The following is a 13941-nucleotide window of genomic DNA, read 5'->3' as shown; positions in this document are numbered from 1 at the left end:
AAGCCAGAGCATGGCCTTATACTGCCACCTCTTAAAGTGCACACCGGTAAACTTATCCGGCCTCAGTGCATCAGAAAAACCAGCCATTGTTAACTCAGGAAATTGCCTACAATTAGGTTTTTGGATTGTTGGATAATTAGGCACAATTTCCGTGATTAATTCTAGAATATTAAGCATGACGACAGTAACTACTAACATGTGAAACTTGAACATACTAGATGCAGTGATCAACATGAACAGTAGCAGAGCAAACAGTACAACATCCATCACTAAACAGATCGAGATATGTCGCACGTACCGATCTGGTGGAGGTGGCGGTGGAGGTGTAGCAGATGATGTCGCAGCAGTAACGTTGTTGATGACAACGTTGTTGACGACAGGGACGACGGGTCGAAGTAGATGGCATTGAAGACGACGGTAGGCAGCACCGCCCGACTTGGACGGAAGGCGACCCGTGATGAAGAGCTTGAGCAGTCGCGTAGAGCGCTTCCCAAAAACCTAATTCGCCCTCTCCCGTACAGGATCGCAAGGACGAGCGGTTCCGGAGACCTGCTCTCCCGTTCGCCGATGCACGTCGGCGCGCGGGATGGAGTAGGCTATGATGGCGGCGCAAGCAGAGAGAGGTGGAAACCCTAACTCGTATTTTAGATGCGTTTCTGCGGTAACCGGGCAAGAGATTATATAGGCTCGGGAAACCCTAGGCAACGTGGGCCATGCCCACGTCGCATGAACGTTTCGAGTCGGTTACAGATAGCCCACGATCCGGGAGCGACCGGAACCGACTAACTGCGACGCGTCCGTCTAGGACTCTGTTCGTTTTCCTGAGCTGCAAAAAGTAAGGAAAGTCTCAGCTCGAGGCTCAATCCACTCACCACTCACCACGAGCGCGGCGCGCGCGTCATGACGTGTCGAGTCGAGTCGAGACGAGCGAGCGAGGAGGAGGAGGAGGAGCGCGCGCGTGTAGCACTCCTAGTCTCACTCACTTACTAGTGGTGGAACAACCCACCTTATAAGGTGGTCTAACTTCCTCCCAACTTTCCATGTGGGACTAAACTTCCCACCTCTTGCCACTCCCTAGTGAGCTGCCACCAACTTGGGCTCAAACTCACAAGGCTACCACTATGTGGGCTTTGAGATTTATAGGGAAAACTGAAATCTAATTTGGGCCACTAAAAAGTGGGCCCAATATTTCAACAATCCCCCACCAGATCTCAAATCCCCATTTAGAGATTTACCAATACTCACTGTTTGTTTATATACCAGTGTTTCAGCGGAGACTGTTAAGTTGAACTTCCGCCTAGAACCTTAAGCTACATCCATTCACACTTGAACAATGGACTAAGCCTTGAATTGCAAGTTTTGCGTGAACAGGGTTTCACTCAAAGTCATGACCAGTACATGGCTGCCAGTAGCCTACCCCGCGGGTGAAGCATATGTGTCATACTTCGTGGTCTCTTCATGAGTTTACTAGAGATCACCCAAATCTCATAGATTGCGACGTTTAACAATCAGACTCATATAGGTGTGTTATTTCAAGAATGCTCTGTAGGACAACATCTTTGCTAATATAGCCAACATAAACACATTAAGGCTTGTTGCCAACCTACCTTACAGCAATTGAGAGTTGTGCATCTTCACATAGAGAGGGTTACATAATACTCTCCTCAATTAAACCACTAGTTTGTTCTTCCCAGGTCCTAATTCACGGGATCTCCGATCACAAAGGTTGGGTTACCACTATGGTATAACATCAACGGGTCTCAAACCCATCTCCCTCGATGCACTTTCTATCACATTACGTGATAGTCCCTTTGTAAAGGGATCTGCCAGGTTTTTGTCTGTTTGAATATATGTAACAGTTATTACTCCGGAGTTTCGCAATTTCCTGACAGACTTCAAACGTCTCTTGACGTGTCTTGATGACTTCACGTTATCCTTAGAATTGTCCACTTTGACAATTACAGTTTGATTGTCACAATTCAAAAGGATTGCCGGAACAGGTTTTTCAACCACAGGCAAGTCCATCAAGAGCTCACGCAACCATTCTGATTCAACAGTGGTTGTGTCTAAAGCAGTAAGTTCTGCTTCCATAGTTGACCTCGTCAATATGGTTTGCTTGCAAGATCTCCATGATACTGCGCCACCTCCAAAGGTAAATACATACCCACTTGTGGCGTACAAATCAGCTACATCTGAGATCCAATTCGAATCACTATATCCTTCAAGCACAGCTGGGTGCCCTGAATAGTGAATCCCATAACTCATTGTACCACATAGGTAGCGCATGACCCTATCAAGTGCATGCCAATGATCGCACCGGGTTTGACATGAACCTACTCAACTTGCTAACAGCAAAAGAGATCTCGGGTCTAGTCGCACTCGCTAAGTACATGAGTGAGCCAACGATCTGAGAATATCTCAATTGATCTATGGCAATCCTCCGGTTCTTGCGTAGTGTCACACTGGGATCATAAGGTGTTGGAGAAGACTTGCTATCAATATAGCCGAACCGGCTCAAGATCTTCTCAACATAATGGGATTGCGTTAGAGTAATCCCACTCTCGTTCTTAATCAGCTTGATGTTCGTAATCACATCGACTTCTCCCAGATCTTTCATATCAAAGCTCTTTGACAAGAAAGACTTGACCTCGTGTATTACTCTCATGTTTGTACCAAAGATCAGAATATCATCCACATACAAACATAGTATAACACCTTCGCCCCCACCATGGCGATAGTAAACGCACTTGTCAGCCTCATTGACAACAAAGTCTACGTAAGTTAAAGTTCTCCACAAACTTCTCATGCCATTGCTTAGGTGCTTGTTTCAGGCCATATAAAGATTTCAGCAACTTGCACACCTTTCTTTCTTCACCTTTTACTACAAACCCATCAGCTGATCCATATAGATTTCCTCTTCCAACTCTCCATTAAGGAAAGCTGTCTTTACGTCCAATTGATGAACGATAAGACCATAGGAGGCAGCCATGGATAGTAGTACTCGAATGGTGGTAAGTCTAGCGACAGTGAATAGGTGTCAAGTAATCTTCGCCTTCTCTCTGTGTGTAGCCTTTCGCTACAAGCCGCGCCTTGTACTTTTCAATAGTACCATCAGGTCTTAGCTTCTTCTTGAACACCCATTTGCAGCCCACAGGCTTGCATCCATGGGGTCGTTCTGATAGCTCCCAAGTTCCATTAGAAAGGATCGAGTCCATCTCGTTATGGACAGCTTCTTTCCAGTCATCTGCATCTGGAGATGCATATGCCTCTGCAATGGACGTGGGGGTATCATCCACAAGGTACACAATGAAATCATCACCAAAGGATTTTTCAATCCTTCGTCTCTTGCTCCGTTTAGGAGCTTCATTGTCATCCTTCTCAGTAACATTCTCATGTGATTGTTCAAAATACTCATTAGATGTACTGGACTCAGGAATTATCTCAGTAGAAATTCTAGCAATGCTATGCATATCTTTCATAGGAAACATATTCTCAAAAAATGTTGCATCACGAGATTCCATAATAGTATCAACATGCATATCAGGTACCTCGGATTGAACTACTAAAAATCTATATCCTACACTCCGAGGAGCATAACCTAGAAAGATACAATCCACTGTCTTTGGTCCAAGTTTGCGCTTCTTAGTAATTGGAATATTGACTTTCGCCAAACATCCCCATGTGCGCAAATACGAAAGTGATGGTTTTCTCCCAGCCCACTCCTCGTAAGGGGTTTTATCTTTATTCTTGTTAGGAACTCTATTCAGGACATGACATGAAGTCAATAAAGCCTCCCCCCACCATGCCTTTGATAAACCAGCAGTGGCTAACATGGAATTCACCAAGTCAGTCAGCGTGCGATTTTTCCTCTCGGCAACCCCGTTTGATTGGGGTGAATAGGGAGGCGTCCTCTCATGAATAATGCCATGTTCCTCACAGAATTCATCAAAGATTTTAGGAAAATATTCGCCACCACGATCCGACCTAAGACGCTTGATCTTTCTCTCTAGTTGATTTTCAACTTCAGCCTTATAAATTTTAAAGTAGTCTAAAGCTTCATCTTTAGTTCGCAACAAATAAACATAGCAAAATCTAGTCGCATCATCAATCAATGTCATGAAATATCTCTTTCCACCTTTTGTCAACACACCATTCATCTCGCATAGATAAAAATGTATGAGTTCTAGAGGTGCCAAGTTTCTCTCCTCGGCCGCCTTGTGAGGCTTCCGAGGTTGCTTTGATTGCACACAGCTACAGCACTTAGAACCTTTGGCAATGGTGAAATTCAGAATTAAACTTAAACTGGATAGCCGAGACATTAAACCAAAATTAATGTGACATAAACGAGAATGCCAAACACTGGTATCGTCACTAACATTGCCACATATATGGTTCACAGACTTATTACTGAAATCAGAAAGCGAAAAGCGGAACAAGCCTCCGCACTCATAGCCTTTACCAATAAATTGTCCAAACTTAGAAACAACTACTTTATTCAACTCTAAAACAACCTTAAACCCATCTCTGCATAGAAGGGAGCCGCTAACGAGATTCTTGTTCATAGTAGGGACATGCTGCACGTTCCTCAGCTGCACGATCTTCCCCGAAGTGAACTTCAGATCTACCGTGCCAACACCACGAACAAAAGCATGTGACCCATTCCCCATCAAGACGGAAGAATCCCGGGCGACCTGGTAAGAAGTGAACATGGATATGTCAGCACACACATGAACATTAGCACCTGTATCAATCCACCAACATGGAGATTGAAATACCGAAAGAACAGTAAAGAGATTACCGTACCCATCAGCATTGCTAGCGGTCACCGTGTTGACTTGCCTCGCCTTTTTCTTGCGGTCTGCCCTCTCTGGACAGTCCTTAGAAAAGTGGCCAGTCTCTCCACATGTAAAGCAGCTCAGATCTGCTTTGTTTATCATCTTCTTCTTCTTGAAGGTTGTAGTCTTGATAGGCTTATTGAAGTAGGGCTTGTTATTCCCTTTGTTCTTGATGTAGGGTTTCTTCTGCACCATGTTGGCGCTAGACTGACCCTCTCCTTTCTCAGTATTATCCTTAGCCCGAGCTTTCTCCTCAATATCAAGAGATGCTATCAGATTTTCAATTGATATCTCCTGTCTCTTGTGTTTGAGAGTTGTGGCAAAGTTCCTCCATGAAGGGAGCAACTTAGCGATGATGCATCCAGCCACAAACTTGTCAGGTAAGGCACACTTAAGGAGTTCAAGCTCTTTCGCAATGCACTGTATCTCATGAGCTTGTTCGACTACAGAACGGTTGTTAACCATCCTGATGTCATGGAAGCTCTCCATGATGTACAGTTCACTGCCTGCATCGGTTGCACCGAACTTAGCATTCAGTGCATCCCAGAGCTCTTTACCATCTGTTATGTGCATGTACACATCACACAGACGATCAGCAAGAATACTTAGAACGCATCCGACGAAGAGATTATTGTTTTCCTTGAACTTGTTCTGATCTTGGTCAGATATAGTTCCTTCAGGTAAACCATCAGTAACTTCGAACACTTTCAGATGAGTAAGCCAGAGCATGGCCTTATACTGCCACCTCTTAAAGTGCACACCGGTAAACTTATCCGGCCTCAGTGCATCAGAAAAACCAGCCATTGTTAACTCAGGAAATTGCCTACAATTAGGTTTTTGGATTGTTGGATAATTAGGCACAATTTCCGTGATTAATTCCAGAATATTAAGCATGACGACAGTAACTACTAACATGTGAAACTCGAACATACTAGATGCAGTGATCAACATGAACAGTAGCAGAGCAAACAGTACAACATCCATCACTAAACAGATCGAGATATGTCGCACGTACCGATCTGGTGGAGGTGGCGGTGGAGGTGTAGCAGATGATGTCGCAGCAGTAACGTTGTTGATGACAACGTTGTTGACGACAGGGACGACGGGTCGAAGTAGATGACGTTGAAGACGACGGTAGGCAGCACCGCCCGACTTGGACGGAAGGCGACCCGTGATGAAGAGCTTGAGCAGTCGCGCAGAGCGCTTCCCAAAAACCTAATTCGCCCTCTCCCGTACAGGATCGCAAGGACGAGCGGTTCCGGAGACCTGCTCTCCCATTCGCCGATGCACGTCGGCGCGGGGGATGGAGTAGGCTACGATTGCGGCGCAAGCAGAGAGAGGTGGAAACCTTAACTCGTATTTTAGATGCGTTTCTGCGGTAACCGGGCAAGAGATTATATAGGCTCGGGAAACCCTAGGCAACGTGGGCCATGCCCACGTCGCACGAACGTTTCGAGTCGGTTACAGATAGCCCACGATCCGGGAGCGACCCGAACCGACTAACTGCGACGCGTCCGTCTAGGACTCTGTTCGTTTTCCTGAGCTGCAAAAAGTAAGGAAAGTCTCGGCTCGAGGCTCAATCCACTCACCACGAGCGCGTCGCGCTCGTGACGTGTCGAGTCGAGACGAGCAAGGAGGAGGAGCGCGCGCGTGTAGCACTCCTATTCTCACTCACTTACTAGTGGTGGAACAACCCACCTTATAAGGTGGTCTAACTTCCTCCCAACTTTCCATGTGGAACTAAACTTCCCACCTCTTGCCACTCCCTAGTGAGCTGCCACCAACTTGGGCTCAAACTCACAAGACTACCACTATGTGGGCTTTGAGATTTATAGGGAAAACTGAAATCTAATTTGGGCCACTAAAAAGTGGGCCCAATATTTCAACAGAAATAGCAGCCCATTTGAATGAAAAAAGTTTTTTCTTATCACGTGGTCTGTTCTAGGCAGTGTGTTTGAGAGCATGCTTATTGTTCAGCTCCTTCTGGTGTTTATAGTTGGCTACGCGAGACTTCAAGTCGTCCTTGGTCAAGGAAGTTGTGCTTGTACATAATGGCATTGTTGACTCGTTGAGGAACAGTTTGTTCAAGTCCTCGACAAAGACAACACACTAGTCAGCACGTAGTGACTAAACTTGGACCATGACCGCACCATCAAATATTGATCTTGACAATGCTTCAGACACTTTGCAGACTTAAGAGTACCAAACCTATTGCGGCCAATGCGGGCTACATTTTGGAGGTGACCACAAAATTGTCAGCTATCATCTATCAACTCTGGGTTGGCTGCCATTGAAAGGGAAGTTAGAGTATAAAGCCCTTGCTAATAGTTACAGTCTTTGCTACAGGAGCATCGTGTCAAACATGTTAGTACACCTGTCCTATGGCGTGATAATATTGAGGAAACATATCTCTCATCAAATCCGATTTTTCATGCTCGTACCAAGCATATTGAGATATCTTTGCTAAACCTTTGTCTCTACCATTGTTTGATGGTTGTAGACTCGATCTTACCCGACTAGATACGGCTAAAATTGAGGGAGGATGTTAACATATGTTAGTACTCCTTGTATTTAGCTAGATCAACTCTAACCGACATAGTCAGACGTGTTGTACACGTATTGTGTTTGTAACCATGTTTGTCAATATATTATTATTTTTAGATAAAAAGAATATATTAATATCAAAAGATACCAATTCCACCCAGCCTCTGCAACAAAGTTCTACCCTAGTGGTAGTACGAATGCACACATCCAAAAAAGAGTAAAGAAAACTAAGAAATAAAAGTCCCGCTACAACCTTGTAGGCCTAGCAACAGCAATACAATCACCACCGTGACAACACCTGAAGTACAGACTCTCCAAAAGCGACGCCTCCAAGAAGGAAACAGTACACCAGCGTCGTCGTCGTCCGACCAAAGGTCTTAGGTTTTCACCCTGAAGATAGTCCATACTCTCAAAACAATGCCTCCAACAAGATCATTGCCAGGCGCATCCAGTTAAGGTCAGACCTTGGGTTTTCACCCTGAGAGGTAAGACACTGAACTTCCCTGTGCTGCCACCCCACATGCATACCACTGCTGCAGACCCCGGAACGCCAAGAGGATCCCTCGACATCACGGAGACTCAAACCTCCTTTAGCCACTCGACCAATCCGGCCTTCATGATATTCCTTCTTCTGACTTCACCATGACCCAAAAAGTCACTTGATGTCAACACAGAATAAAGCTTCGCACTGCTCCCTTCGGAACCAAACGGTCGGAATGAAAACATGGGTGCGGGCGACCGAATACCACCCGATCCAGCAAACTCCAGGCAAAAGATGCACTGTTCTATTCGCTAGCGGAGCTTTCCGGAACTCATCTCTCCAGTCAGATCAAAGCAAACTGACCTCCGGAAGATCTTCATTCTCGCATGCGAGAAACCCGAGGACCACCACCAAAAACAAAGCAAGATCAGCAGCCCCCACGCCACCAATCCCTCCTGCCGGATCACCAGGGAAGAGGGCAGTGGCACAGATCATGTGTACCACCACCGAACCGTTACCGGGGAGGGGGCCGCCACCGCTCCACCGAATCCTCCATGGCTACCGACGGAGAGCCTCAGGCCCCGACCAAGTAGTCGTGCCGCCCGGCATCCTCCACCGGCGCTTCATCACCTCCCATGGAACGCCACCGCGGAAACCCTCTTCTCCCCCTCGTTGATTCGACGGAGGCGGTGCCGCCACCACCGCTAGAGCCGGGCCGGGGCAGGCACCATGGCCGGGGCCGGGGCACGGGAGCCGGGACCGAGGCCAGTGCCGTGGCCGGGGCCACGACCGGCAGCGTTAGCAGCTGGGGCAACTGGCGGCGGACGGTTGTGGGCGGGGGCGGGAGAGGGAGGCGGCGGGTTAGGGTTGGCCTTGTCTTCTCTCTAGACTAAACCAATTATAAATGGTTGTCAATATATAAATGGACGAGGCCAGCCGTGTGAGCTGTACATTTCAAATATTGTTTCTTACACATTTCAAATATTGTTTCTTATAAATGGACGAGGCCAGTCCAATTTTTATCTCTTTGGTGGAGTAACGCACGACAAAATTATGTATTAATCGTGCTTTGCAAAAAGGTGGTTGGATTTGTGGGCTAGTATGTTCGTATCTGCGATAGGAGGGGAGGTTGTCGCTAACTGTATTTTCTGAAATACTAGAACAAATATTTTATTTTTTCTTAATTGGTTTAAAGCAACGGAGTAGTGTAGGATGAAATGATTACTATGCATTGGTCCATAGAATGAGATGACGCAATTAAAATGCCTTGTTTTTTTTTTGCTTTGTTCATATGGAAAGAAAAATCAAGCGACCGCAAACTGCGGGCTCCTATTTGTCGCCGACGCGGAAGCTACTGCGTCCCGCCTACGTCGCTGCCTCCATGGGCCGCACTCAAACTGGCCAAATAACAGGTAGGGTTGTTTAAAAAAATAAACATTTTTAATATCACGCTAGAGTATTTTAATCAGAATACTTCTCAAATGTACATATTTTAAAATCCAAATCTTTTTAAAAACACATGAACATTTTAAAACTATTTTTTGAAAAAACACTGAATATATTTTAAATTTAAACTGTTCTAAAACATGAACATTTTTTCATTTTGAACATTTTAAAAATGTGAACATTATTGGAAACTTGAAAATGTCAGAAAAAACTAACAATTGAAAAAAACGAAAATAATCCAAACAGGGAACAACAAAAACCGAAGAACCAGTTAAAACCCCGAAAGCCAACAAAAACCAACTAAAAAATGAAAAACTAACAAAAAGCCGGCGCTCGCGTGAGCGGAGCCTATCGTTTCCTGCATTGGGCTGTAGAGATATAAGTTATGGCAAAATTGGCCCATGTGTGACGCGGGCCGAAGTGCAAGTCCCGGTGAGGAAAACGGCTTCAAAAAAAAGGGCGGAAAAAAAGTTCCCCTATCAGCAGCCAGCGAGAATCAGGCAGTCGAAGCTCGCGGTCAGGCGCCGTAATTGACACTGTGGAAGCACGGTAGCCTTCTCCTTACCCTCCTCCTCCTCCATGCTGCATGTTCGTTTCGCGGCAAGATATTTTTGCGAAGGGGATCTGTGGAAATGCTGTTGTTAGAAGATTGGAATTCTAATGTCACTACAGGAATGGCTCGAAACCGCCGACGATCCACTCATACGTCGATAGCTAAAATTCGGAGTTGTCGGCGTATGGGCCACCAGGCCAACCCGCCAAAAGAGCCTTCGGGTGTAGCGATGCCTTCGGCGTAGGAAACGCTATGCCGACGGCTGCCCTTGGTATATCATGGGCCGTTGGCGTAGGGCTATGTATGTGGCCCACCAAAGTTTTTTCCGTGACGGCACTGTCACGGTGTCAAGGCTACGCCGACGGCTTCCCTCGGCATAGTCTTCTCCCTTTTTTAATCTACGCTGATGGTCACCTTTGGCGTAGAGGTGGGCCTCCTTTGATTTAAAGGATAGGAAAAACTTAGGAATATGAAAGATATAGGATTGGAATGACATGTCTAATTGAATCCTATAGGAAGATGAAGTTTGTTTGATTGTAGCAAAGTAATTTTTCCATGAGGTATGAGCTAATGCTTTTTTCCTATAGGAATTACACTACAAGATTCCTATAGGATTTTTTCCTATAGGATATGTTCCTATGAATCAAAACATGTATAGGAAATTTTTCCATAGGAACTAAATCCTACACAATTCCTATGCAAATCCTTTGAATCAAAGGAGCCCTAAACTTTTTTTCCCTCCATGCACCCCCTGGGTATGTTTCAATTGAATGGTAGAAAATGATAAAAATTTCAAAACATAAAATCTTTCGAGATGTCCATGTGTTATGCCATCTAGTTGCAACAGAATTTAACAAAAATAAATTTCGAACTTTTCTGCAAAATTGCGTCAACTATCGGTAAAACGGTTTTTCTGGTTGCATACGAAATCAGAAAAAATGTATAATATATCAAAATAATCGTTCGAAAAAGTTACATCAATTTTCACCGGGGATTACCCGGTTAGCGAATTTTTAGATTCTCAAAATTCTAAATGAAAATATAAAAGCAGGATGATTTTAGTTTTTAACAGAAATTCAGGATTTTATATTTTTTAAAAATAAATTAATAATTGCATCCTACATAGAGATTATTATTACTTAACCACTGATCTTTATTTAAATTTAAAAAAATTCAAAATAATAAAGAGTTATGATATCATGGTCTAAGGGTTAATAGGATTGATATGGCAGTATTCTCATCGATGTTTCATGAAGAAGATGGAAGCTCAACCCGAAGGAACGAAGATGTTAAGGGTGCTAAGGGTGGAGTAGTGTGAGGATGGATGACCATAGTGGGAAGTTTGACCATGGGCGTAATTTGACCTAAGATTAATTGTAGTTAAAGTTAAAATGGTCGAGATAAAAAAATTAAAAATTAAAAAATTGAAGTTAACAGACGGGACGGCGTGGCCTGTGCCGATGATCCATACGCTGACGGCAGCATATAGGGCTACGCCGAGGACCCACGTATCTCTGCTGAGGTGGACCGTCGCCGAGGAGCTACACCGACGGTAGCCCTCGGCGTAGACTACGCCGATGGCATTTGACATAATTTCCAAGGGCTCGGGGCCGTCGGTGCAGCGCACCATTCCTGTAGTGTGTGGTTTGTGGATGTAGAGCAACTGAGATCTTATGGTGGGGTATTCGTACCCGCACCTCTCCATCTTTCTCACCCTCCGAGGTATGTAACCCACCGGAGCTTGCATCCATCCGTGTGCATCCCTAATTCCAAATCCACCTACGGCATGTTCCCTGTTCCCTCGCTGTTAAGTGTTGGCTCCATCTGCTGAATGATAGGCATGGTTGGTGTAGGTGGAGTTGATCGTGTAGGATGAGATCGTCGAGATCGTCCCCAACATCCACATGGAGGCCCTCAACATGATCTGCTTGGCTGCATCTAACTGATTCCTTAATTTTACCCCCCGATAGATTATTTTTACTTACTAGGTTAACTCACCATACCTTTATTTTCTGGGGAATTTGTGTGCTGTTTATGGCCCCTTTGTAAAATACTTTATGCATAATTGGTGTTAAACGAGATACTTCTTTGTTAACTGAATTAGTTTAGATATAGTTGTTAGGCTAGATTAGATCCTAACTAAATGTATCTATCTGTACTTCCATCTGTTCTTATATGTACCTCCGGTTGGACGTATCTAAACTTGTACCGCAAGGCTACTAGCCTATATAATGAGATCGATGATGAGCCAGGAGGCCATCTCGCCTTTCCCATCTTTTCTGTAACTTTACATGGTATCAGAGCCATTACGGCAAATGTCTTCCTCATCTCACGCCATGGCGCCCTCCGTGATGTCCGCTGTCACCATCCGCCTAAGCAGCACCAACTTCATGCTCTGGCAAGCGCAGATGCTCACCCACCTGCGCGGCCATTCGCTGCTCGGCTACATCGACGGCTCCATCCAGGCCCCGGCGGAGATAATCTTCGTCGACAACGACGCTGGCCGCTCCGAGGTCGTGAACCCGGAGTATGCCACCTGGTACGTCCGTGACCAGACCAGGCTCAACGGCTTCTTCTCCACGGTGACGGAGGAGGAGCTCGCGCACATCATGAACGCGCCCACAGCGCACGTGGCTTGGCTGATCTTGGAGTGCATGTTTACCTCCAGGTCACGCACACGGGTCATCCAGATCCGATCGCAGCTGACCTCGGCGAAGAAGAAAGGTGTCCGGGCGGCTGACTACTTCCGCAGCATGAAGACGCTCTCCGACACCCTCGCCACCATCGGCCAGCCCCTGAGCGAGGACGAGATCATCTCGTACGTTCTCGCTGGGCTCGGGTCCAACTACGACTCACTGGTCACCTCACTCAGCGTGAAGGATGATCTCACCTTGGACGAGGTCTACTCGCATCTGCTGGCGTACGAGCATCGCCACGAGGTTCAGGACACCGACTACAACATCGGCGGCTCTTCGGCAAACTACATCAACCGCAACCAGGGTCGCGGTGGTGGCCAAGGGGGACATGGCGGCAACTCTAGAGGACGTGGCGGCGGCAATGGTGGCCGTGGCCATGGAAAAGGCCAACAAGTCCAGAACTCTGGAGGGCGTGGCGGCGGCAATGGCGGCCGTGGCAACGGCGGTCAGGGACGCGGCCGCAGAGGCAACAATGGCGGCGCACCACGCCCGGTGTGCTAGATCTGCAACAAGGTAGGGCATGTTGCCCTACGCTGCTACAACCTCTTCGATCACGCTTACGGTGGGGATGAGGAGAACCACACCGCCAACCACGTCACCTCCTCCTACCACGTCGATCCCTCCTGGTACATGGACCCCGGCGCCACCTACCACATCACTGGCGACCACTACTAGGGAAAGGCTTATAGCCGCACTCCTTACCGCCGGCAAATACGAGCTGAAGATGCCGGCGGTAATACCTTCCAGGGGGGCCTAACAGTACCGCCGGCGAACAGGTAGGATGGCGCCGGGGGTGGCTCCATTACCGCCGGCGAAATGAAAACGGAGGCGCCGGGGGTGCAATGGGCCGCGGGGTCCCATTTGGGCCTAGCCTTACCGCCGGCGAATTGGGCCCAAAGCGCCAGGGATACTAGGCTGTACCACCGGCGAACGCGCGCAGTAGATGCCGGCGGTATCGCCGAGCCAGGGTGGGCCACCTGGCCTTAACTTACCGCCGGGGTCTTCGGCCAGCAGATGCCGGCGGTAACGTGCCCTACCGCTGGCAATTTATTTTGTAGGCGCCGGCGGTAACCTGGGCATGTCCATTTAGGACGACCAGCCACCTACCAGCACCCACACACACTCATATGTGATGGCAAATCAACCCAAGCACTAGTTAGCTCATTCCCCCACCCATTTTAGCTATTTCAACCAATAAAATATGATGTATTTGAGCAAATCATGCACTACCTAGCCCCTCTAGCATGATTTGCATAATCTAGATCTAGATCTATCTCCTCCCACCACCTTTTCCACTAGATCTAGCTAGATCTCTCCATTTCTTAGATCTCTAGATCTCTCAAGCATTAAAGTCGACGTGTGGCGTCTCTCGGGTGCTTTTGGACG

General features: G+C 46.8%; 1 pseudogene; it reads right to left on the bottom strand.

Annotated features, from left to right (window-relative positions):
- The window catches only part of LOC127346191 (uncharacterized), a 29686-nt pseudogene extending 18197 nt beyond the window's left edge, over nt 1-11489 (bottom strand).
- Between the last annotated feature and the right edge of the window lie 2452 nt (nt 11490-13941).

This window comes from Lolium perenne, chromosome 3 (genome assembly GCF_019359855.2).
Source record: "Lolium perenne isolate Kyuss_39 chromosome 3, Kyuss_2.0, whole genome shotgun sequence".
Classification (NCBI taxonomy): Eukaryota; Viridiplantae; Streptophyta; class Magnoliopsida; order Poales; family Poaceae; genus Lolium; species Lolium perenne.
The sequence above is the reverse complement of the archived record's forward strand: the minus strand, read 5'-3'. Positions and strand labels throughout refer to the sequence as shown.